General features: G+C 39.3%; 1 pseudogene; it reads left to right on the top strand.

The window, feature by feature from the left end:
* The first annotated feature begins 4,619 nt into the window (after nt 1-4,619).
* LOC103236694 (proliferating cell nuclear antigen pseudogene) lies at nt 4,620-25,675 on the top strand (annotated as a pseudogene).
* Nucleotides 25,676-26,749: the final 1,074 nt, after the last annotated feature.

Genomic DNA, 26,749 nt, shown 5'->3' with positions numbered 1-26,749 from the left:
AGGAGGTTCAGGAAACTTAAAATCACGGCAGAAGGCAAAGGGAGAGCAAGCCATCTCACATGGTGGGAACAGGAGCAGGGGGTGGGGAGGTGTTGCACACTTTTAAACAATGAGATCTTGCAATAACTCACTCACTATCATGAGAACAGTGCCAAGAATATGGTGTTAAATCATTCATAAAGGACCACCATGATCCAATCACCACCCACCAGGCCCCTTCTCCAACACCGGGGATTACAATTCGACATGAGATGTGGGTGGGGACACAGACCCAAACCATATCAGACGGATAAACAAAATGGGGTGTGTACATATGGTAAAATATTTTTCAGCCTTAAATAGGGTGAAATTCTGACATATGCTATGGCATGGATGGCTTATTTCACTTAGCATAATGTCTAAGTGACATGTTAATATCATTAAGCTAAGTGAAATAAGCCAGTCACAAAAGCACAAATACTATATGATTCCACTTACATGAGGTACCTAGAGTAGTCAAATTCATAGAGACCAAAAGTAGAATGGTGGTCGCCAGGGCTACAGGGAGGGGAGAATTAGGAATTAGTTTGAGAGATAGTTCTTGGCCTGTTGCTGGGCTTTGGTGGAAACTGAATGTTTAAATATGGGTCATCAAGTCACCATGCGACCTGAACTGCCTATCATGAACTGGGTGCTTTCTGACCCATCTAGCCATAAAGTGGGTCATGCACAGCAGCATTCCATCATCAAATGGAAGTGGTATATACGTGATCGGGCTTGAGCAGGTCCCGAAGGCACAAGTAAGTTACATGAGGAAGTGGCTCAAATGCCCATAGTCTCCACTCCTGCCACACCGTCTTCTCTCCCCCAGTCTGCACCGAAGACTTCAAGGGGAGTTCCCTATGATCAGTTGACAGAGAAAGAGAAGACCAGGGCCTGGTTCACAGATGATTCTGCAGGATATGCAGGCGTCACCTGAAAGTGGACAGCTGCAGCACTATAACCCCTTTCTAGGGTGGCAGCAAAAGCATAAAAATATTGACAGACCACTAGCTAGACTAATAAAGAAAAAAGAGAGAGAAGATATAAGTAAACATAATCAGAAAGGGCAAAGAGGACATTACCACTGACCCCATAGAAACACAAAAAAGCCCTCGGAGACTATTATGAACACATCTATGCACACACACTAGAAAACTCACAAGAAATGGATGAATTCCTGGAAAGATAGAACCTCCAAAGATTGAATCAGGAAGAAATTTAAACCCCGAACAGACCAATAATGAGTTCTGATATTGAGTCAGTAATTTAAAAGAATTAGAAAAGGCCCTGGACCAGACAAATACACAGCCAAATGCTACCAAATGTATAAAGAAGAGCTGGTACCCTTCCTGCTGAAACTATTCCAAAAAATTAAGGAGGAGGAATTCCTCCCTAACTCATTCTATGAGGCTGGGATCACTCTGATACCAAAACCTGGCAGAGGCACAACAATAAAAGAAAAGTTCAGGCCAATAAGTGATTAACATAAATGTAAAAGTCATCAACAAAATACTGGCAAACCAAACCCAGAAGAACATCAAAAATGTAATCCACCACAATCATGTAGGCTTTATCCAAAAAAATGCAAGTCTGGTTCAACATATTCAAATCAATAAATATGATTCATCACATAAACAGAACTAAAAACAAAAGCCATATGATGATACCAATGTGTTGGGAACAGGCCCCCCTAAAATCTGGCCATAAACTGGCCCCAAAACTGGCCATGAACAACATCTCTGCAGCACTGTGACATGTTTGTGATGGCCATGACACTCACGCTGAAGGTTGTGGGTTTACCAGAATGAGGGCAAGGAACACCTGGCCCACACAGGGCAGAAAATCACTTAAAGGTGTTCTTAAACCACAAACAATAGCATGAGCGATCTGTGCCTTAAGGACATGCTCCTGCTGTAGATAACCAGCCAGAGCCCATCCCTTTATTTCAGCCCATCCCTTTGTTTCCCATAAGGAATACTTTCAGTTAATCTATAATCTATAGAAACAATGCTTATGATTGGCTTGCTGTCGATAAATATGTAGGTAAATCTGTTCGAGGCTGTCAGCTCTGAAGGTTGTGAGATCCCTGATTTCCCACTCCACACCTCTATATTTCTGTGTGTGTGTCTTTAATTCCTCTAGCACCGCTGGGTTACAGTCTCCCCAACTGAGCTGATCTCGGCAACCGGCGCCTATACGTGGGGGCTCAAATCCAGGTCAAAGGGTCGCCAGAGTGACCGCTGGAGAACATGGAACTAAGCTGGAGGACACCAGAGTACTCTTAAAGCAATCCCCGTGGTGAGTAAGAAGGGGAGCTCAGAAGCATCAGGGTAACAAAGGGACAAGTGTGGGCTCTGGTTCATTCCACCTTGTAACCTTTTCACACTAATAATAAGGGGGAAGGAGAGTATAACAAAGTAACAGAAGAAGTGACAGAGCAGGTTTGTTTGCCAGCTAAAGCTAAAGTGGCAAAGGAGGGAGAGGTTTATCCCTAACTTTCTGCACCCCTTATTATTATTTTGAAGAAAAACAGTGGTCTGACCCACCAGATCTTTCTTTTCCAGAGGACAAGGGTGAAAAGTAGTTGCCCCAGTGACTGTTCGAGAAGCACCTCGAGCGACTGCTCTCAGTTCTGTTCAGGCAGGAATTCAGCAAGCTAGATGAGAGGGTGATTTAGAGGCTTGGCAGTTCACTGTTAGAATACACCCACCTGATCAACAGGAAATATTATAGCTACATTTGAGTCTTTTCCTTTTAAATTCAGGAAATGCCATGAGGGACCCATTCTGGGCCCTGTTCCAAACTGGTGCATTTCCAGCTCAGGCCATCCCCTCACCCATATACAATGTCTGTCCCCCGCCACAGCTGGTAGTTCCACAGTAGATTTATGCTGCACAAAAGCTGTGAGCCTTTTGCCTGGGGAACCCCCACAAAAGGTCTGAACAGGAATCTGTGGACCCATGCCAGTGGGGACGATAGGATTACTTTTAGGAAGGTCTAGTTTAATTTTAAAAGGGGTACAAGTACAAACAGGAGTCATTGATTCAGATTACAATGGGGAAATTCAAATTGTTATATCTACTTCTGTTCCCTGGAAAGCAGAGCCAAGAAAGCGTATAGCACAGCTTCTGATTGTGCTGTATGTGGGAATGGGGAAAAGTGAAATTAAGTGAACAGGAAGATTTGGAAGCACAAATTAACAAAGCAAAGCAGCTTATCAGGTAAATCAAATTACTAATGAACATCCTACCTGTGAAATAACTATTCAAGGAAAGAAATTTAAAGTTTTGGTAGACAAAGGAACAGACATTTCAATCATTTCTCTACAGCACTGGCCATCCAAGTGGCCAATTCCACCCATTCAATTTAACATAGGTGGAGTTGGTAAAGCCCCTGAAGTATATAAAAGTAGTTATATTTTGCATTGTGAAGGGCCTGTTGGACAACCTGGGACTATTCAACCAATTATAACTTCTGTACCTATAAATTTATGGGGAGAGATTTATTACAACAATGGGGAGCACAAGTTCTAATTCCTAAACAATTATATAGTGCTCAAAGTCAACATATGACACATGAAATGGGGTATGTCCTTGGTATGGGACTAGGAAGAAATGTGCAAGGTTTGAAAGAACTGCTTCAAGCAGAAAGACAAAGTTCTTGCCAAGGTTTAGTATATCATTTTTGATGACAGCCATTGTTAAGCCTCCAGAACCTATACCTTTAAAATGGTTAACAGATAAGCCAATTTGGATAGAACAATGGCCACTGAGTAAAGAGAAACTGGAGGCTTTAGAGGATTTGGTTACTGAACAATTCTTGATTATCATTTTCTAAAAATGAAACCATTTCAACTTTTGAAATTAACTAATTGGATTCTCCTTAAAATAATTAAATTTAAACCAATTGAAGGTGCTGAGAATGTTTTTACAGATGGGTCTAGTAATGGTAAAGCTTCTTATTCTGGCTCGACAAGTAAAGTTTTCCAGATGCCCTATACTTCAGCTCAAAAAGTGGAGCCTGTAGCTGTAGTTGAGGTATTGACTGCTTTTGATATGCCTATTAATGTGATTTCTGATTCCTCATATGTGGTTCATTCCACACAATTAATTGAAAATGCTCAGTTACAATTTCATACAGATGAACAACTGATGACAAAAACAAAAAAGGGGGAGAAACAGGGATTTGGGGACAGCCCATATACAATTGAATCTAGCATTATTAACTTTAAATTTTTTGAGTCTGCCTAAAGACCAGATATTAGCAGCTGAACAGCATCTACAGAAACCATCTGCAAAGACAGAAGCAGAACAACTGGTTTTGTGGAGAGACCCGATAACAAAAAGTTGGGAAACAGGTAAAATGATAACCTAGGGTAGAGGTTATGCTTGTGTTTCCCCAGGCCAAAATCAATAGCCAATTTGGATACCACCAAGACACCTGAAACCTTATCATGAGCCAGATGCCGAGGAAGAGATTCCAGGAGGATCCCAAGGACCCCCCATTGCAGCCATGTCAAGACTGATGCTGAGGACGACCCCAACTGTCACAAGCAACACCCATCACCCACCTGGGGACAGATCAAGAAGCTGTCACAGATGACGGAAGAAAACCTGAGGAAAGCGGGACAACCAGTCACAGTGAGTAATTTAATGGTAGCTGATAGCGGTGATCACCATTGCCATGCGTATTCTTTCAACAAGGGCTGACACAGAGAACAGTTACACTTATTGGTCATATTTATCTATCTTGACTGGCAATAATGCCTGGATGTAATCACTTTATGACACAGTTACACATGCTTTCTGATCTCAGTTTACCATAATAAATCTGCTCCTATAATTAAGGCATACCACTCTCAAAAACTTATTCATAAACAAAATTGAACATGGCCAGAAAAAGTGAACGTACTTGCTTAGGAAGACTGCATTGCAAAACAGGCAGAGGTGCTGCGCAGTGATTCCTAGGAATTATGATTGATTGGTCCCCTAAGGGGATGTTTAGCTTGAATTGCACCTCTCAGTCTGCATGCCACAGCCACACTATGTTCAGCTAGTCTGAACAAAACGGTCAGATGGTAGAAATGGTAAGAGGTATGGCAAGAGTTCCTATTATCTGGAACCATGGTGGTATAGTGGCACCTCAACTTCAAATGATATGGCCCATTGTAGGAACTGAACATAAAGATTTGTGAAAACTATTAATAGCTCTTAATAAGATCAAAATTTGGGAAAGAATAAAAAAAACTAGAAGGAAACACTACAAACTTGTCTTTATATATTGCAAAATTAAAAGAACAAATATTTAAAGCATCCCAGGCATGTCTTTCCTTAATGCCAGGAACTGGAGTGCTTGAGTGAGCTACAGAGAGATTAGCAGCTACTAACCCATTAAAATGGGTAAAAACACTTGGAAGCTCTGTGATTTCAATGATGATTGTGTTTTTAATCTGACTTGTTTGTCTTTGTATTGTCCGCATATGTGGATCCTGACTCCTGCAAGCAGTAGCTCACCATGACAAAGCTGCCTTTGCTTTTATTGCTTTGCAAATCAAATAAGGGGGACATGTTGGAAACAGGCCCCCCAAAATCTGGCCATAAACTGGCCCCAAAATTGGCCATGAACAAAATCTCTACAGCACTATGACATGTTCGTGATGGCTATGACACCTATGCTGGAAGGTTGTGGGTTTACCAGAATGAGAGCAAGAAACACCTGGCTCACCCAAGTCAGAAAACCACTTAGAGGCATTCTTAAACCACAAACAATAGCACGAGTGATATGTGCCTTAAGGACATGCTCCTGCTGCAGATAACTAACCAGAGTCCATTCCTTTATTTCAGCCTATCCCTTTGTTTCCTGTAAGGAATACTTTTAGTTAATCTATAATTTATAGAAACAAAGCTTATCAGTGGCTTGTTGTCAATAAATACTCGGGTAAATCTCTGTTCGAGGTTCTCAGCTCTGAAAGCTATGAGACCCCTGATTTCCCACTCCACACCTCTGTATTTCTGTATGTGTGTCTTTAATTCGTCTAGTGCCGCTGGGTTAGGGTCTCCCTGATTGAGCTGGTCTTGGCATCAAAAGATGCAGAAAAGGCTTTTGATCAAAGTCAAAATCCTGTTGTGTGAAAGACCCTCAACAAAGAAGGCATTAAAGGTACATACCTTAAAATTATAAAAACTGTCTATGACAAATCCACAACCAGTCCAGGTGTAATGGCTCCCTCCTACAATCCCAACACTTTGGGAGGCTAAGGTGGGCAGATCACTTCAGGTTGGGAGTTTGGGACCTGCCTGACCAACATGGAGAAACCCTGTGTCTACTAAAAATACAAAATTAGCCAGGCATGCTGGCGCATGCCTGTAATCCCAGCTACTCAGGAGGCTGAGGCAGGAGAATCACTTGAACCCAGGAGGTGGAGGTTGTGGTGAACTGAGATCACACCACTGCACTCCAGCCTCAGCAACAAGAGTGAAACTCCATCTCAAAAAAAAAAAAAGTCCACAGCCAACATCACACTGAATGTGCAAAAGCCTGAAGCTCTTCTATTGAGAACCAGAACAGACAAAAATGCCCACACTCAACACTGCTATTCAACATAGTACTGGACGTGCTAGCCATAGCAATCAGCAAGAGAAAGAAATAAAAGGTATCCAAACCAGAAGAGAAGAAGTCAAACAATCTCTGTTTGCAGATGATATACTATACCTAGAACACCACATAGTCTCTGTCCAAAAATTTGTAGATCTGACAAACAACTTCAGTCAAGTTTCTGAATATAAAATCAACATACAAAACCACATAGCATTTCTGTACACCAACACTATGCAAGTTGAGTGTCAAAACAAGAATGCAATCCCATCCACCAGAGTCACACAAGAAAAATAAAACACCTAGGAATATAGCTAACCATGGAGGTGAAAGAGCTCTACAATGAGAATTACAAAACAGTGCTGAAAGAAATCAGTGATGAAAAACAAATGGAAAAACATCCCATGCTCGTGGATAGGAAGAATCAATATTGTTAAAATGGCCAAACTGCCCAAAGTAATTTACAGATTCAATGCTGTGCCTATCAAACCACCAATGACATTCTTCACAGAATTAGAAAAACCATTCTATAATCCATTTGGAAACCAAAAAAAAAAACGGGGGGGGTGGGGGTGCCTGAATAGCCAAAGCAACTGTATTAGGGTTTTCCAGTGGGACAAAACTAATAGGATATATGTATATATGAAAGACAGTTTATTAAGAATAATTGGCTCACACGATCACAAGATGAAGTCCCCCAATAGACCATCTTCAAGCTGAGGAAGAAAGAAGCCAGTAGTATCTCAGCCCAAGTCCAAAAGCTTTGAAAGTAGGGAAGCCAACAGTGCAGCCTTCAGTCTGTGGCAGAAGGCCTGAGAGCCCCCAGAAAACCAATGGTGTAAGTCCAAGAGTCCAAAGGCTGTAGAACCTGGAGTCTGATATCCAAGGGCAGGAAGAATGGAAGGAAGCATCTAGCACAGAGAAAGATAAAAGACTCCACAAGCAGGCTTATCCCACCTTCTTCCACCTGCTTTGTTCTAGCTGCTGTGGTAGCCAACTGGGTGGTGACCACCCACATTGAGGGTGGGTCTTTCTCTCTCAGTCCACTGACTCAAATGTTGGAAACACCCTCACAGACACACTCAGAAACACTTTACCGGCTATCTAGGTATCCTTCAAGTCAATCAAGTTGACCCCCAATATTAACCAACACAGCAATCTCAAGCAAAAAGAACAAAGCTGCAATCATCACCCTACCCAACTTCAAACTACACTATAGAGCTAGAGTAACTAAAACAATATGGTATTTATACAAAAACAGACACATAGACCAATGAGACAGAATAGAGAGCTGAGAGGTAAATCTACACACCTACAGCCATCTGATGTTTGACAAAGTTGACAAAAATAAGCAATGGAGAAAGAACTCACTATTCAATTAATGGTACCAGGATAATTGACTAGCAAAGCAAAAGATTTAACTGGATCCTTTCTTCAAATCACATACAAAAAACAACTCAAGATTAATTAAAGGCTCAACTGTAAAACCTAAAACTATAAAAGTCCTTGAGGAAAACCTAGGAAATGCCATTCTGGACAAAGGCCCTGGTAAAGACTTCATGACAAAGAGGGTAGAAACAAAAATTACAACAAAAACAAAAATTGACATATGGGACCTATGTAAACTAAAGAGCTTCTACACAGCAAAAGAAACTATCAACAGAGTAAACACACAACCCACATAATGAGGGAAAATATTTGCAAACTATGCATCTGATGAAGCTCGTCCTGATAAAGCTCTAATATCCAGATCCAAATCGTAATCTTATAAGGAATGTAAACCAACAAGCAAAAACAAACAACCCTATGGAAAAGTGGACAAAAGACATGAACAGACATTTTAAAAGAAGACATATATGCAGTCAACAAGCATATGAAGAAATGCTCAGTAGCACTAACCATTAGGGAAATGTAAATCAAAACTACAATGAGATACCACTCACACCAGTCAGAATGGCTATGATTAAAAATTCAAAAAATAACATATGCTAGAGAGATTTGAAGACAAAAGGGAATGCTTATACACTGCTGGTGGCAATGTAAATTAGTTCAACCACTGTGGAAAGCAGTCTGGAGATTTCTCAAAGCACTTAGAACTACTATTTGACCCAGCAATCTCATTATTGGATATATACCCAAAGAAATTCTACCACAATGTCATATGCAGTTGTATGATCATCACAGCACTATTCACAATAGTAAAGACATGGAATCAATCTAGATGCTCATCAAACAGAAACCAAATACTGTATGTTCTCATTTATAAGTGGGAGTTAAATATTGAGTACATGGACACAAAGAAGAAAACAATAGACTCGGGACCTGCTTGAGGGTATAGACAGGGAAAAGGGAAAGGTTTTAAAAGTTACCTATTGGCACAAAATAAGGACGCCCTTTCTTACCACTCCTATTCAACATAACATGGGAAGTTCTGGCCAGGACAATCAGGCAAGAGAAAAAAAACAAAGGTATTAAAATAGGAAGAAAGGAAGTCAAATTGTCTCTGTTTGCAGATGACATAACTGTATATTTAGAAACCCCATCATCTCAGCCCAAAAACTCCTTAAGCTGATGAGCAACTTCAGCAAAGTCTCAAGATACAAAATTGACGTGCAAAAATCACAAGCATTCCTATACACTAATAATAGACAAACAGAGAGCCAAATCATAAGTGAACTCCCATTCACAATTGCTACAAAGAAAATAACATACTTAGGAATACAACTTGCAAGGGATGCGAAGGACCTCTTCAAGGAGAACTACAAACCACTGCTCAAGGAAATAAGAGAGGATATAAACAATTGGAAAATCATTCCATGCTCTGTTCTCACTCATAGGTGGAACTGAACAATGAGAACACTTGGACACAGGGCAGGGAATATCACACACAGGGGCCTGTCGGGGGGTGGGGGGCTGGGGGAGGCATAGCATTAGAAGAAATACCTAATGTAAATGACGAGTTGATGCATGCAGCAAACCAACATGACACATGTATACCTATGTATCAAACCTGCACATTGTGCACATGTACCATAGAACTTAAAGTATAATAATAATAATAATAAAATTCCATGCTTATGAATAGGAAGAATCAATATTGTGAAATTGGCCATATTGCCCAAGGTAATATATAGAATATATAGATTCAATGCTATTCCCATCAAGCTACCATTGACTTTTTCCACAGAACTAGAGAAAACTACTTCGAATTTCATAAGGAACCAAAAAAGAGCCCATATAGCCAAGACAATGCTAACCAAAAAGAACAAACCTGGAGTCATCACACTACCTGACTTCAAACTACACTACAAGGCTACAGTAACCAAAACATCATGGTACTGGTACCAAAACGGATATATAGACCAATGGAACCGAATAGAGGCCTCAAAAATAATACCACACATCTACAACCATCTGATCTTTGACAAACCTGACCAAAACAAGAAATGGGGAAAGGATTCCCTATTTAATAAATGGTGCTGGGAAAACTGCCTAGCCATATGCAGAAAACTGAAATTGGACCCCTCCCATTACACCTTATACAAAAATTAATTCAAGATGGATTAATGACTCAAACGTAAAACCTAAAATCATAAAAACCCTAGAAGAAAACCTAGGCAATACCATTCAGGACATAGGCATGGGCAAAGACTTCATGACTAAAACACTAAAGCAATGGCAACAAAAGCCAAATTTGACAAATGGGATCTAATTAAACTATAGAGCTTCTGCACAACAAAAGAAACTATCATCAGAGTGAACAGGCAACCTACAGAATGGGAGAAAAATTTTGCAATATATCCATCTGACAAAGGTCTAATATTCAGAATCTACAAAGAACTTAAACAAATTTACAGAAAAAAAACAAACAAACAATCTTTTCAAAAAGTGTGCAAAGGATATGAACAGACACTTCTCAAAAGAAGACATTTATGCAGCCAACAGACACATGAAAAAATGCTCATCATCACTGGCCACTAGAGAAATGCAAATCAAAACCACAATGAGATACCATCTCATGCCAGTTAGAACAGCAATCATTAAAACGTCAGGAAACAACAGATGCTGGAGAGGATGAGGAAAAATGGGAACACTTTTACACTGTTGGTGGGACTGTAAATTAGCTCAACAATTGTGGAAGACAGTGCAGCAATTCCTGAAGGATCTAGAATGAGAAATACCATTTGACCCTGCAATCCCATTACTGAGTATATACCCACGGGATTATAAATCATTCTACTATAAAGACACATGCACATGTATGTTTACTGCAGCACCGTTCACAATAGCAATAGAATTATAAAGAACTCCTGGGAGATTCATTGCAAAAATACCATCACCAAGGCCTATAATCATCAGGCTATCTAGAGTCAATATGAAGGAAAGAATTCTATGAGCAGTGAGACAAAAGCATTAGGTAACCTATAAAGAAAAACCTATCAGACTAAAAGCAGACTTGTCAGCAAAAAACCTTACAAGCCAGAGGGATTGGGGACTTAGCTTTAGCCTCCTTAAGCAGAGTAACTGTCAGCTAAGAATTATGTACATAGCAAAACTGTTTCATAAATCAAGAAAAAATAAGGTCATTTTTAGACAAACACACACTAAGGGAATTTGTTACTATCAGACCAGCCCCACAAGAAATGCTAAAAGAAGTTCTTAATCTTGAAACAAAAGCTCAATATGCACCAAAATAAAACTTCCTGAAAATTCACAAGGTCTATAAAACAGCACAATGAAAAAACAAAGTATCTAGGTAAAAATTAACCTGGTGAATGGAACAGTACTTCACATCTCAATATTAATATTGAAAGATGTAAATGGCCTAAATGCTCCACTTAAAAGAAATAGATTGGCAGAATGAGGCCAGGCATGGTGACTCACATCTGTAATCCTAGCACTTTAGGAGGCCAAGGCAGGTGGGCCGATTGAGCCTAGGGGTTCAAGACCAGCCTAGGAAACATGGTGAAGCCCCGTCTCTACCAAAAACACAAAAATTAGCTTGGCATGGTGACACATACCTGTAGTCCCAGTTACTCAGGAGGCTGAGGTGGGAGGATGGCTTGACCTCAGAAGGTAGAGGTTGCAGTGAGTCATGAACTTGCCACTGCACTCCAGCCTGGGTGACAAAGCCAGACTCTGTCTCAAATAATAATAATAATAATAATAATGTAAGTTGGCAGAATTTATTTTAAAAATCAAGAACTAAATAAGTGCTGTCTTCAAGAAACCCACCTAACACATAAGGATTCATATAAACTAAAAGTAAAGTGATGGTAAAAGATATTCCACACAAATGAAAACCAAAAGTGAGGAGGAGTATATTCTTATACCAGATGAAACAGACTTTAAAGCAACAATCAAAAAAAGACAAAAAGGATTATTATATAATGATAAAAAGATCATTCCAACAAGAAGATGTTACAATCCTAAATTTATTTGCACCAACACTAGAGTTCCCATATTCACAAAAAAAAATTACTAATTGACCTAAGAAATGACATAGACATCAACACAATAATAATGGGGTACTTCAATATCCCACTGACAGCACTAGATAGGTCATTGAGACAGAAAGTCCACAAAGAAACAATAGACTTAAACTACACTCTAAAAGAAGTGAACCTAACAGATATTTACAGAGCATTCTACCCAAGAACTGCAGAATATACATTCTTCTCATCAGCATATGGAATGTTCTTCAACATGGGTCATATGATAGGCCACAAAACAAGTCTCAATAAATATTAAAATATCAAAATTATATCAAATATCTTCTCAGATTGACAGAATGAAGCCAGGCATGGTGGAAGAAAACTTGAAATAAACTAAAGGGCGCCTGCCATTGCTAAGGCTTGAGCAGGTAAATAAAGTAGCCAGGAAGCTCCAACTGGGTGGAGTACACTGCAGCTCAAGGAGGCCTGCCTGCCTCTGTAGACTACACCTCTGAGGGCAGGGCATGGCTGAACAAAAGGCAGCAGAAACTTCTGCAGACTTAAATGTCCCTGTCTGACAGCTTTGAAGAGAGCAGTGGTTCTCCCAGCATGGAGTTAGAGATCTGAGAACGGACAGACTGCCTCCTCAAGTAGGTCCCTGGCCCCTGAGTAGCCTAACTGGGAGATACCTCCCAGTAAGGGCCGACTGACACCTCACACAGCCAGGTGCCCCTCTGAGACGAAGTTTCCAGAGGAATGATCAGGCAGCAATATTTGCTTTTCTGCAATATTTGCTGTTCTAAAGCCTCCGCTGGTGATACCAAGGAAAACAGGGTCTGGAGTGGACCTCCAGTGAAGTCCAACAGACCTGCAGCTGAGGGTCCTGACTGTTGGAAGGAAAACTAACAAACAGAAAGGACATCCACACCAAAACCTCATCTGTATGTCACCAAAATGAAGGACCAAAGGTAGACAAAAGCACAAAGATGAGGAGAAACCAGAGCAGAAAATCTGAAAATACTAAAAATCAGAGAACCTCTTCTCCTCCAAAGGAAAGCAGATCCTCACCAGCAATGGAACAAAGCTGGACAGAGAATGACTTTGATGAGTTGAGAGAAGAAGGCCCCAGATGATCAAACTTCTCTGAGCTAAAGGGGGATGTTCAATGCCATTGCAAAGAAGCTAAAAACCTTGAAAAAAGATTAGACGAACAGCTAACTAGAATAATCAGTGTAGACAAGTCTTTAAATGACCTGATGGAGCTGAAAACCATGGCACGAAAACTACATGACGCATGCACAAGCTTCAGTAGCCGATTTGATCAACTGGAAGAAAGGGTGTCAGTGATTAAAGATCAAATGAATGAAATGAAACGAGAAGACAAGTTTAGAGAAAAAAGAGTGAACAAAAAAAAGTGAACAAAAAGCAAATGAACAAAGCCTCCGAGAAATATGTGAATATATGAAAAGACCAAATCTACATCTGTTTGGTGTACCTGAAAGTGACGGGGAGAAAGGAACCAAGTTGGAAAACACTCTGCAGGATATTATCCCAGAGAACTTCCCCAACCTAGCAAGGCAGGCCAACATTCAAATTCAGGAAATACAGAGAACACCACAAAGATACTCCTCAAGAGGAGCAATTCCAAGACACATAATCGTCAGATTCACCAAAGTTCAAACGAAGGAAAAAAATGTTAAGGGCAGCCAGAGAGAAAGGTTGGGCTACGCACAAAGGGAAGCCGATCAGACTAACAGCGGATCTCTCAGCAGAAACTCTACAAGCCAGAGGAGAGTGGGGTCCAATATTCAACATTCTTGAAGAAAAGAATTTTCAACCCAGATTTTCATATCCAGCCAAACTAAGCTTCCTAAGTGAAGGAGAAATAAAATCCTTTACACACAAACAAATGCTGAGAGATTTTGTCACCACCAGGCCTGCCTTACAAGACCTCCTGAAGGAAGCACTGAACATGGAAAGGAAAAACTGGTACCAGCCATTGTAAAAACATGCCAAATTGTAAAGACCATAGATGCTAGGAAGAAACTACATCAACTAACGAGCAAAACAACCAGCTAACACCATAATGACAGGATCAAATTCACACATAATAATATTAAACTTAAATGTAAATGGGCTAAATGCTTCTATTAAAAGACACAGACTTGCAAACTGGATAAAGAATCAAGACCCATCAGTGTACTATATTCAGGAGACCCATCTCATGTGCAGAGACACATGTAGGCTTAAAATAAAGGGATGGAGGAAGATCTACCAAGCAAATGGAAAACAACAACAACAACAAAAAAGCAGGGGTCACAATCCTAGTATCGAATAAAACAGACTTTTAACCAACAAAGATCAAAGGAGACAAAGAAGGCCATTACATAATAGTAAAGGGATCAGTTCAACAGGAAGAGCTAACTATCCTAAATATATATTCACCCAATACAGGAGCACCCAGATTCACAAAGCAAGCCCTTAGAGAACTACAAAGAGACTCAGACTCACACACAATAATAATGGGAGACTTTAACACCCTACTGTCAACATTAGACAGATCAACAAGATAGAAAGTTAACAAGGATATCCAGGAATTGAACTCAGCTCTGCACCAAGCAGACCTAATAGACCTCTACAGAATTCTCCACCCAGATCAACGGAATATGCCTTCCTCTCAGCACCACATCATATTTATTCCAAAATAGTTGAAAGTAAAGCACTCCTCAGCAAATGTAAAAGAATAGGAATTATAACAAACTGTCTCTCAGACCACAGCGCAATCAAACTAGAACACAGGATTAAGAAACTGACTCAAAACTGCTCAACTACATGGAAACTGAACAACCTGCTCTTGAATGACTACTGGGTACATAACGAAATGAAGGCAGAAAAAAAGATGTTCTTTGAAACCAATGAGAATAAAGATACAACATACCAGAATACCTGGGACATATTTAAAGCAGTGTGTAGAGGGATATTTATACCACTAAATGCCCACAAGAGAAAGCAGGAATGACCTAAAATTGACACTCTAACATCTCAATTAAAAGAACTAGAGAATCAAGAGCAAACACATTCAAAAGCTAGCAGAAGGCAAGAAATAACTAAGATCAGAGCAGAACTGAAGGAGACAGAGACACAAAAAATCCTCCAAAAAAATCAATGAATCCAAGAGCTAGTTTTTGGAAAAGATCAACAAAATTGATAGACCACTAGGAAGACTAATACAGAAGAAAAGAGAGAAGAATCAAGTAGACTCAATAAAAAATGACAAAGGGGATACCACCACCGATCCTACAGAAATACAAACTACCATCAGAGAATACTATAAACACCTCTACACAAATAAACTAGAAAATCTAGAAGAATTGGATAAATTCTTGGAAACATACACCCTTCCAAGACTAAACCATGAAGAAGTTGAATCTCTGAATAGACCAATAACAGGCTTTGAAATTGAGGCAATAATTAATGGCCTACCAACCAAAAAAGTCCAGGACCAGACGGATTCACAGCCGAATTTTACCAGAGGTCCAAGGAGGAGCTGGTGCCATTCCATCTGAAACTATTCCAATCAATAGAAAAAGAGGGAATCCTCCCTAACTCATTTTATGAAGCCAGCATCATCCTGATACTAAAGCCTGACAGAGACACAACAAAAAAGAGAATTTTAGACCAATATCCCTGATGAACATTGACGCAAAAATCCTCAATAAAATACTGGCAAACCAGATTCAGCAGCACATCAAAAAGCTTATCCACCATGATCAAGTGGGCTTCATCCCTGGGATGCAAGAGTGGTTCAACATACGCAAATCAATAAACACAATCCATCACATAAACAGAATCAAAGACAAAAACCACACGATTATCTCAATAGATGCATAAAAGGCCTTCAACAAAATTCAACAGCCCTTCATGATAAAAACTCTCAATAAATTAGGTATTGATGGGACATACCTACAAATAATAAGAGCTATTTATGACAAACCCACAGCCAATATCATACTGAATGGGCAAAAACTGGAAGCATTCCCTTTAAAAACTGGCACAAGACAGGGATGCCCTCTCTCACCATTCCTATTCAACATAGTGTTGGAAGTTCTGGCCAGGGCAATCAGGCAGGAGAAAGAAATAAAGTATATTCAATTAGGAAAAGAGGAAGTCAAATTGTCCCTGTTTGCAGATGACATCATTGTATATTTAGAAAACCCCATTGTCTCAGCCCAAAATCTCCTTAAGCAGATAAGCAACTTCAGCACAGTCTCAGGATACAAAATCAATGTGCAAAAATCACACGCATTCCTATACACTAATAGCAGACAGAGAGCCAAATCATAAGTGAATTCCCATTCACAATTGCTTCAAAGAGAATAAAATACCTAGGAATCCAACTTACAAGGGATGTGAAGGACCCCTTCAAGGAGAACTACAAACCACTGCTCAATGAAATAAAAGAGGACACAAACAAATGGAAGAACATTCTATGCTCATGGATAGGAAGACTCAATATTGTGAAAATGACCATACTGTCCAAGATAATTTATAGATTCAATGCTATCCCCATTGAGCTACCAATGACCTTCTTCACAAAATTGCAAAAAACTACTTTAAAGTTCATATGGAACCAAAAAAGAACCTGCATTGCCATGATAATCCTAAGCCAAAAGAACAAAGCTGGAGGCATCATGCTACCTGACTTCAAACTATACTACAAGGCTACAGTAGCCAAAACAGCATGGCACTGGTATCAAAACAGAGATATAGACCAATGGAGCAGAACAGAGCCCTCAGAAATAATACTACACATCTACAGCCATCTGATCTTTGACAAACCTGACAAAAACAAGAAATGGGGAAAGGATTCCCTATTTAATAAATGGTGCTGGGAAAATTGGCTAGCCATAAGTAGAAAGCTGAAACTGGATCCTTTCCTCACTCCTTATACAAAAATTAATTCAAGATGGATTAGAGACTTAAATGTTAGACCTAAAAACCATAAAAACCCTAGAAGAAAACCTAGGTAATACCATTCAGGACATAGGCATGGGCAAGGACTTCATGTCTAAAACACCAAAAGCAATGGCAACAAAAGCCAAAATTGACAAATGGGATCTCATTAAACTAAAGAGCTTCTGCACAGCAAAAGAAACTACCATCAGAGTGAACAGGCAACCTACAGAATGGGAGAAAATTTTTGCAATCTACTCATCTGACAAAGGGGTAATATCCAGAATCTACAAAGAACTTAAACAAATTTACAAGAAAAAAACAAAAAAACCCATCAAAAAGTGGGTGAAGGATATGAACAGACACTTCTCAAAAGAAGACATTTATGCAGCCAACAGACACATGAAAAAATGCTCATCATCACTAGCCATCAGAGAAATGCAAATCAAAACCACAATGAGATACCATCTCACACCAGTTAGAATGGTGATCATTAAAAGGTCAGGAAACAACAGGTGCTGGAGAGGATGTGGAGAAATATCAACACTTTTACACTGTTGGTGGGACTGTAAACTAGTTCAACCATTGTGGAAGACAGTGTGGCGATTCCTCAAGGCTCTAGAACTAGAGATACCATTTGACCCAGCCATCCCACTACTTGGTATATACCCAAAGGATGGTAAATCATGCTGCTATAAAGACACATGCACACATATGTTTATTGTGGCACTATTCACAACAGTAAAGACTTGGAACCAACCCAAATGTCCATCAATGATAGACTGGATTAAGAAAATGTGGCACATATACACCATGGAATACTATGCAGCCATAAAAAGGATGAGTTCATGTCCCTTGTAGGGACATGGATGCAGCTGGAAACCATCATTCTCAGCAAACTATTGCAAGGACAGAAAACCAAACACCGCATGTTCTCACTCATAGGTGGGAAGTGAACAATGAGAACACTTGGACACAGGAAGGGGAACATTGCACACCAGGGCCAGTCGTGAGATGGGGGGAGGGGGGAGGGACAGCATTAGGAGATATACCTAATACAAATGACGAGTTAATGGGTGCAGCACACCAACATGGCACATGTATACATATGTAACAATCGTGCACCTTGTGCACATGTACCCTAGAACTTAAAGTATAATAATTAAATTTTAAAAAATGAAAGAAACTACCCTAGAACTTAAAGTATAATAATAAAATTTTAAAAAATGAAAGAAACTACAAAAGGAACACCCAAAAATTTACAAATACATGGAAATTTAAAAATCTACCCCTGAATGATATTCAGTTAACAATGAAATTAAGATAGAAATTTAAAACTTCTTTGAAATGAATGATAATAATGACACAAGTTCTCAAAACTTCTAAAATGCAGCAAAAGTAGTGCTAAAAGGAAAATTTATAGCACCCTAAATGCCTACATCAAAAAGATCACAAATTGACAACCTGTCATCACACCTCAAGGAACTAGAGAAACATAAACAAACTGAACCTAAAGCTAGCAGAAGAAAAGAAATAACAAAGATCAGCACAGAACTGAATGAAACTGAAACAAAAAAAAAAATACAAAAGATAAATGAAACAAAAAACTAGTTCTTTGAAAAGATAAACATAATTGACTGGGCACGGTGGCTCATGCCTGTAATCCCAGCACTCTGAAAGGCCAAGATGGGCAGATCACCTGAGGTGAGGAGTTTGAGACCAGCCTGGCCAACACTGCAAAACTCCATCTCTACTAAAAAAACAAAAATTAGCCAGGTGTGGTGATCGGTGCCTGTAATCCCAGCTACTCAGGAGGCTGAGGCAGGAGAATTGCTTGAACCCTGGAGGTGGAGGTTGCAGTGAGTCAAGATCATGCCACTGCCCTCCAGTCTGGGAGACAGAACGAAACTCTGCCTTAAAATAATAGTAATAATAATAAAAAGAAAAATAAAAGAGAAATGAAATTTATTGACTATCTAGATTAATGAAGAAAAAGAAAGAGAAGATTCAAATAATTTCAATTAGAAATGAAACTGGAAACATGACAATCAACACCATAGAAATATAAAAGATCATTCATGATTCCACACTGTGGAATACTACTCAGACATAAAAAGGAACAAAATAATTTATTTTTGCAGCAACTTGGATGGAGCTGGAGGCCATTCATTATTCTAAGTGAAGTAAGTCGGGAATGAAATACCAAATAGCATATGTTCTCACTTATAAGTGGAAGCTAAGCTATGAATACACAAAGGCATACAGAGTTCTATAATGAACTTGGAGACTCATAAGGAATCAAACTTGACTTATAGAGCCAATAAAAGCCGCTTGGGAAAACTAACCTCATACTTTGTCTACACAATCCCTGTACAGTATTCCTGACCTGTGGTAAGTAGAGAATGTCACTTTCTGACAGACCCAGGAGCCCCAAGTTATCTTGGGATCTGAAGAAGAGAGAAATTTACCTTTAAATTATAGGAATTTGATAGTACAAACCCATGGCTGGGTTCTGCTTTAAATTTAAAAAGTCATATCTGATATTCCTTTTATGGAACAAAGCTCCATCAAAGCTAAGTTTAAAACCCTATGTGGCAAATAATTCTTCTTGCTGCACTTTATACAAATAATCGGGCCAAGTGTAAGACTAAACCTTATTTTTGCAAACAAATTGGTCCTATTATGATTTGTCTTTAGTAAAGCTGGAAAAGTTATGTTTCAAAAACTATGGTACACCTGCTATTATAATATATTCTAGTCTCGTCGGTTGTTTTTTAGGTTTTTTCTCTGCACTTTAGACTGACTCTGCTTATTCCTATAAACCAACAGTGATCTCTGGCTGCTGCTCAAAATAAACAAAAGGGATGGGTAATGTAAAAACCTGGATCAATATTCTAGTTCTGGGCACATATTGGATTTAGCTGGCAATCCCATGTCAGCTTCGTTTCAACAGTTGCTCAGTTCATGGAAAGCCTTCTTGTTTAGTTTATTTGGGATAGTTTTGCTTATTTTGCTGTACTGTTGTGGAATGTATTGCTGTTGTACTCTTTGTGTAGAAATGCAGGATAAGCTTACTCAATGTTTTCTTAAATTGAACACTTATTAATCTTCCAGATATCATCTTTTGTCAGAATTCAGAGTTATGAATGATCCTCAGCATATGAATGCCTTGTGACTGAGCTCCTCTCTACCTCAAATACAAGAGATCATAATAGTTAGGCAAGAATATCATTGCCCCTATTCAGCCTAAAGAAGAAGTTACAGAAGATGGATCTTTGTCCCTCAGTAACCCTTAGGATTAAGGGTTCCCTTGTAAAAGGGAGGAGGGAAATACGTCAGATGATTGCCATTCTCAACCCAGAAAGATTCCATCCTGAATAGGCACTGGGTAAAATAAGGCCAGGATCTACAGGGCTGCATTCCCAGGAGGTTAGGTGTTTTTAGTCACAGGATGAGACGGAGGGTTGACACAATATGCAGGTCACAAAGACCTTGATGATAAAACAGGCTGTTTTGAGAAGCTGGCCAAAACCCACCAAAACCAAGATGGTGTTGAAAGTGATCTCTGGTTGTCCTCACTTCACATTATACACTAATTATAATACATTACTATGCTAAAAAGACACTCCCACCAGTGCCACAACAGTTTACAAATGCCATGGCAACATCAGAAAGTTACCCTAAATGGTCAAAAAAGGGAGAAACCCTAAGTTTCAGGAATTTCCCACTTTTTTTGGGGGAAGTCCATGAATAATCCACCCCTTGTGTAGCATATAATTAAGAAATAACTAAAAGTATATTCAGTTAAACAGCCCATGTTTCCATTCTTTTATTCCTGTACTCCCTTAAGAAATTTGCTCTCATTTAAAAAAAATGAATTCACTACGATATAATTCATCCATGTAACCAAAAACAACTTGTTCCCCAAAAGCTCTTGAAGTAAAAATATATTTTTAAAAAATAGAAATTAAACAAATAATAAAACAAATAAAAGGTCTGAATAGACATTTCTTAAAATAAGACATAAAGATTGCCAACAGGTATATAAAACGGTGCTCAATATTGATCACCAGAAAAATGCAAATCAAAGGTACAATGAGATATCATCTTACCTCAATGACATGGCTTTTATCCAAAGGACAGACAATAGCAAATTCTATTAAGGATGTAGAGAAAGGGGAACTCTTGTTCACTGTTGGTAGCAACGTAAATTAGTACAGTCACTATAGAGAACAGTATGGAGTTTCCTTAAAATACTCAAAACAGAACTACCATTGTTGGATAGATCCAACAATCCCACTGCTAGGTATATACACAAATGCGAAGAAGTCAATATATTCCAGAGATATCTGCACTGTCATTTTTATTATGGCACTATTTAATATAGCCAAGGTTTGAAATCAACCTAAGTGTCTATCAAGAGATGAATGAATAAAGAAAATGGAGATTATATATACAATGGAGTACTATTCAGCCATAAAAAAGAATTAAGTCTTGTCATTTGCCACAACATAGATGAAACTGGAAGACATTATGTTCAGTGAATTAAGCCAGGACCAAAACAAACAAATTTCACATGTTCTCACTGATTCATGGCAGGTAAAAACCAAATCAATTGAACTCATGGAAATAGAGGGTAGAATGATGGCTGCCGGTGGCTAGAAAGGGTAGTGGGAAAGGGTAGCAGAGGATGTCAAGATGGTTAATAGGCTCAAAAATATAATTAGATAAAATGAATAAGATCTAATATTTGAAACTACAACAGGAGAGTCAACAATAACTTATTGTATATTTTAAAATAACCAAAAGAGTGGAATTTGAATGTTCCTAACACAAAGAAATGACAAACGCCTGAGGTGACAGATACCCTATTTACCTTGAGGTGACTATTACACATTGTATGACTGTATCAAAATATCTTATGTACCCTGTAAATATGTATACCTAATATGCACTCATAAAAAATTAAAAATAAAAAAATGTTTTTTAAAATAAAAGATGATGTTATCCCCTTCAAGGTATGTCCTCGTGTCCCCAAATGGTTTCTAGGCCAATAAATACGGTCAACAATCAAATCTCAGCTTGACTAGGGAAACATTTCACCAAAAAATCACTATAGGACCCAACTCATATGTACCTGCGGGAATAGAAAAAGCATATTAGATATCAATCATGAGCATGCTCGGCCAGGGGAGCAGAATATAACGGAGAGGTTGTTGAAATCGGGGCAATCTCCTGCAACTGAGGAAGTGGTACCCCAAGAAAGACATCTGGAAACAGTTCTGTGCTACTGGGATAGCTCCTTCAAAATTGGGGGGGGGGGGGGCGGGAAATTATGGCCTACAACAAATCAGGTGAAGATTCCAGAACTGCTTTGGAAGAGTGCTAAGGAAGGAGTCAAGAGGCTCAGAGAGGTGGGAATGTTCAACTGGACCTATCATATAAGACCTGAAAATCCAGAAGATGACTCTGTTTCCCAACAGAATCAAAAGGGGACACGCCTTTTACTAAAGCAATAAGAAATGCAAAGTGGTGCAAGGGCTGGGGATGAAGGGCACTGGCCTCATTGAGAGGCTTGGCAGTGTCTATGCTTTGTACACCAGGGATAATGGTAGGGAAGCCCCTAGGATTCAGGAATGATAGGATTATGAAACAGCAGAGGCCAGGAGGCACCACTTAGCCATCAAGAGCAAGATCGATGTAATTATCCAAATAGATAACAAAGGTTGAATGGAAACCAGCGGGCTGTGACATACAGAGATCTGTAGTGATGGTTAATAAATCATGGTGTGCCTAGAGCTAAGATGGATAAGGATACTGCCTCACCCACACTAAAAAGAAGATCAATAATGGGTGAGTCAAAGGTTGATGTCAGCTGCCACAATAGAAAATTATAATCTCTCTATCCAGTTTCCAAACCTAAGCCAGTTCTCAAATCCAGAGCCATCAATGGAAGCAAAGCTAGGTCCTCTGCAGAAAGAACCCAACACACAGTAATTGTATACACTATCAATTCCCTCAGACCTTCCCTAGACTGATAAACCAGTATTACTATATATGGGGAAAGGGGAAATACTTTTATTTATTTATTTATTTATTTATTTATTTTTGAGATAGGGTCTCACTCTGTCACCCAGGCTAGAGTGCAGTGGCACATTCATAGTTCACTGCAACCTCAAACTCCCAGGCTCAAGCAGTCCTTCTACCTCAGCTTCCCAAGTAGCTGGGACTACAGGCACTTGCTACAAAGACTGGCTAATTTTTTTTTGTAGAGGCAGGAACTTGCTATTTTGCCCAGGCTGTTCTTGAACCCCTAATCTTAAGCAATTCTCCCAGATTGGCCTCCCAAAGTGTTGGGATTACAGACCTGTGCTAGCACGCCTGGCCAGAAATACCCATATCTTTAAAGAACTCTCAGATGCAGAGTCTGAGCTGACACTGACACCAAAGTAACCCAAATGCTAGCATAGGTCCTCCATTCTGTGAATGAGGAGGCATCCCAGTTTACTAAAAAATTTATTGGGGGTGAGGGAAGGAGAGGATCAATGAATTAAAATTTTTTGAAATGTTATATGTGAAAGCTTTTTATTTGGCCACATATATTGTTGGTTACTTTCTCAACATTGAAAAAATAAAGAGAAACATGAATTCAGGAGTCGAGCCCCTGATTATAGTTGTACTTAACTAGGAAGACAAATACAGATTATCACTTGTAGACCTTCATACCAAAAAAAAACTGTTTGGTTGCTTCCATGTACAAAGGAATAAATACTTGTATTTTGCTGATTATTTTGTGATCAACAAGTAATAATTTATAGCAGGCTTGGGGAAAATGTGAAAACTTGAATTGTAGCATTGCCTTGGTAGAGTTACTAATTTGGTAGATGCTATAGTTTGAATATGTCCCCAAAATTATAATTTCCTGTGCAAAAGACAGAGTAAAATTTTCTGCAAGTGGAGAACTTGGATGTGGCAACATTGTTACAAACAAGTAATGACAATAAAGAAGGGGCTGTTGCCATACAGATGAATGAGCCAGTTCAGCTAACTTGTTGAAAGTCTAATCTCCAAAGCAACAGTGTTGGAAGACAGAACCTAAAAGGAGGTGTTTAGTTCATGAGGGCTCCACTTTCACGAATTAATTAATGCTATTATAAAAGGGTGAGCCCAATTCTCATTTGTCTCCTTTCCTCTCCAGCTCTTGTGCCATGTGGGGACACAATGTTTCTCCTCGTTGGAGATTGCAGTGTTCAAGGCATCATCTTGAAAGCAGAGAGACTGAGCCCTAACCTGACCATTCCTTGATTTTAGACCTGCCAGCCGCTAGAACTGTGAGAGAATAAATTTCTGTTCTTTATAAATTACCCAGTCTGTGAAATTCCATCACAGCAGCACAAAACAGACTAAGACAACAGGCTACTACTTCAGATCCGCTCTGCCTGTATGGCACCTTGTATTCTACTTCTATCATAACACCTATCACGCAGATGGAAGTTATGTATTGATTTATGTAGTGGTCTCTATTTGTTATCTATTGGTGCGTAACAGATTACCTCAAAACCTAGTGTCCCAGAACAACCACATTTATTCTCTTGCAGTTTCTGTGAGTCAGGAATTCAGGAGCAGCTCGATGGTACTAGTGCAGGGTTTACCATGAGGTTACAGTGAAAAGGTTGACTGGGACTGTAGTCTTTAAAGGCTTGCCTGAGGCCAGAGGATCTGTTTTCCAAAGACCGTCATTTGGTTGGCAAATTAGTGCTGGCTGTTTGTGAAGGTCTTCAGTTTCACCACCTGGACCTCTTCAAAGTGCTGCCTGAGTGTCTTCGTGATATGAAAGCTGACTTCTTCCAGAAACAGTGAGAAGTCACAATGTATTTTATGACCTAGCCTCAGATGTCACACACTGTCATCTCCACAACATCTTATTAGTTGCACAGTCAGCCCTATTCAATGTGAGAGATAGGCCTGCTGGGACAATAGTTCAAGCAGGTGAACCTACACAGCGTGAAAGTATCACACATTTCCTTGGTGCAGTTCACCCTGCATGCCCAGGGCTTCAACACATACCACTGTGACCACAACCTAGTCATAACCATGAGCCTCACCAACATGTCCAAAATGCTAAAATATGACAATGGCAGTGAAGACATCATTACATGGAGGGCTGAAGGTACCATGGACCTCTTGGTGTTAGAATTTGAAGCACTAAATCAAGAGAACTTTTAGACTATGAATTGAAGTTAATGATTTTAGATATTAAGCAACTTGAAATTCCAGAACAAGAGTACAGTTGTGTAGTAAAGATGCATTCTAGTGAATTTGTGCATATATGCCAAGATCTCAGTCATATTGGGGAGTCTGTTATAATTTCCTGTGCAAAAGATGGAGTGAAATTTTCTGCAAATGGAGGACTTGGAAATGGAAACATTGTCACAAACAAGTAATCACAATAAAGAAGAGGAGGCTGTTGCCATAATGATGAATGGGCCAGTTCAGCTAACTTTTGCACTAAGGTACTTAAATTTCTTGATAACTGGCACACCACTCTCTCTTCCCAGTAACACTCAGTATGTCTGCAGATGCACCCCTTTCTGTAGAGTATAAAACTGCTGGATATGGAACATTTAAAGTATTATTTGGCTCCCTAAATTGAGGATGAAAAAGGATTTTAGAAATTCTTAAAATCCAAGAAAATAAAACTAAGCTCCGAAAATTGCTTCTGAGATTCCAGCACGTACTGAAGTAATTTCCATCAAGAAATTTATGCCTCTGAATACACAGGTAGATACTGTTTTCTGTATATAACATGTTTTTTTCCTCTATCTTCTAGAATCTGTTTAAAGTAAAAAATCCAAAGTCAAATCTGGTCTCATTAACCTAGAGAGATATCTGCTTTACTTACAAATATTCCTTCTGATTTTTATAACAAGAGGGTTATAAAAGGGATCTTGACTCTAAATGCAATTTTAAGAATTGTGTTTCTGATTTAAATAAAGTTTTTGGGGGTTTTTTTGGTTTTGTTTTGTTTTGTTTTGTTTTGAGACGGAGTCTCGCTGTCACCCAGGCTGGAGTGTAGTGGCATGATCTTCGCTCACTGTAAGCTCCGCCTCCCGGGTTCACACCATTCTCCTGCCTCAGCCTCCCGAGTAGCTGGGACTACAGGCGCCCGCCACCACACCCAGCTAATTTTTTGTATTTTTAGTAGAGATGGGGTTTCACCATGTTAGCCAGGATGGTCTCGATCTCCTGACCTCGTGATCCGCCCGTCTTGGCCTCCCAAAGTGCTGGGATTACAGACGTGAGCCACTGCGCCTGGCTTAAATAAAGTCTAATCTGAATTTTAAATGTCAAAAAAGAAACTAGCACATTGGCAGAGTAATTTTGTCTTTTGAATCTACTAATAAAAAATGTGGTTTGTATTTTGTATGTCTGTTTTTATTTACGATTTTACATTTCTAACAACTAACTTTATTACATTTCACACAAAGTACCAGTCCACAATACACTGAAAATAAAACAAACAAAAAGTCATTCTTCACTATGGATCACTCAAGAAAGACTGTCCTAAACCACACATATGGTGCAAATTGAATGGAAGATACATGAACAGGCATGACTTGAGTCCTGGGGGGAATGAGCAGGTGCTTTATTTTTATGATGGTCTGGGAGCATTCTGGAAATGATTCTAGACATCTAGCATCTTTGGGAAGATTATAACTCATATTATCTCTGGGGAGATAACAATT

The sequence above is a fragment of the Chlorocebus sabaeus genome, chromosome 7 (genome assembly GCF_047675955.1).
Source record: "Chlorocebus sabaeus isolate Y175 chromosome 7, mChlSab1.0.hap1, whole genome shotgun sequence".
NCBI lineage: Eukaryota > Metazoa > Chordata > Mammalia > Primates > Cercopithecidae > Chlorocebus > Chlorocebus sabaeus.
Note: the sequence above shows the minus strand (reverse complement) of the source record. Positions and strands in the feature narration are given on the sequence as shown.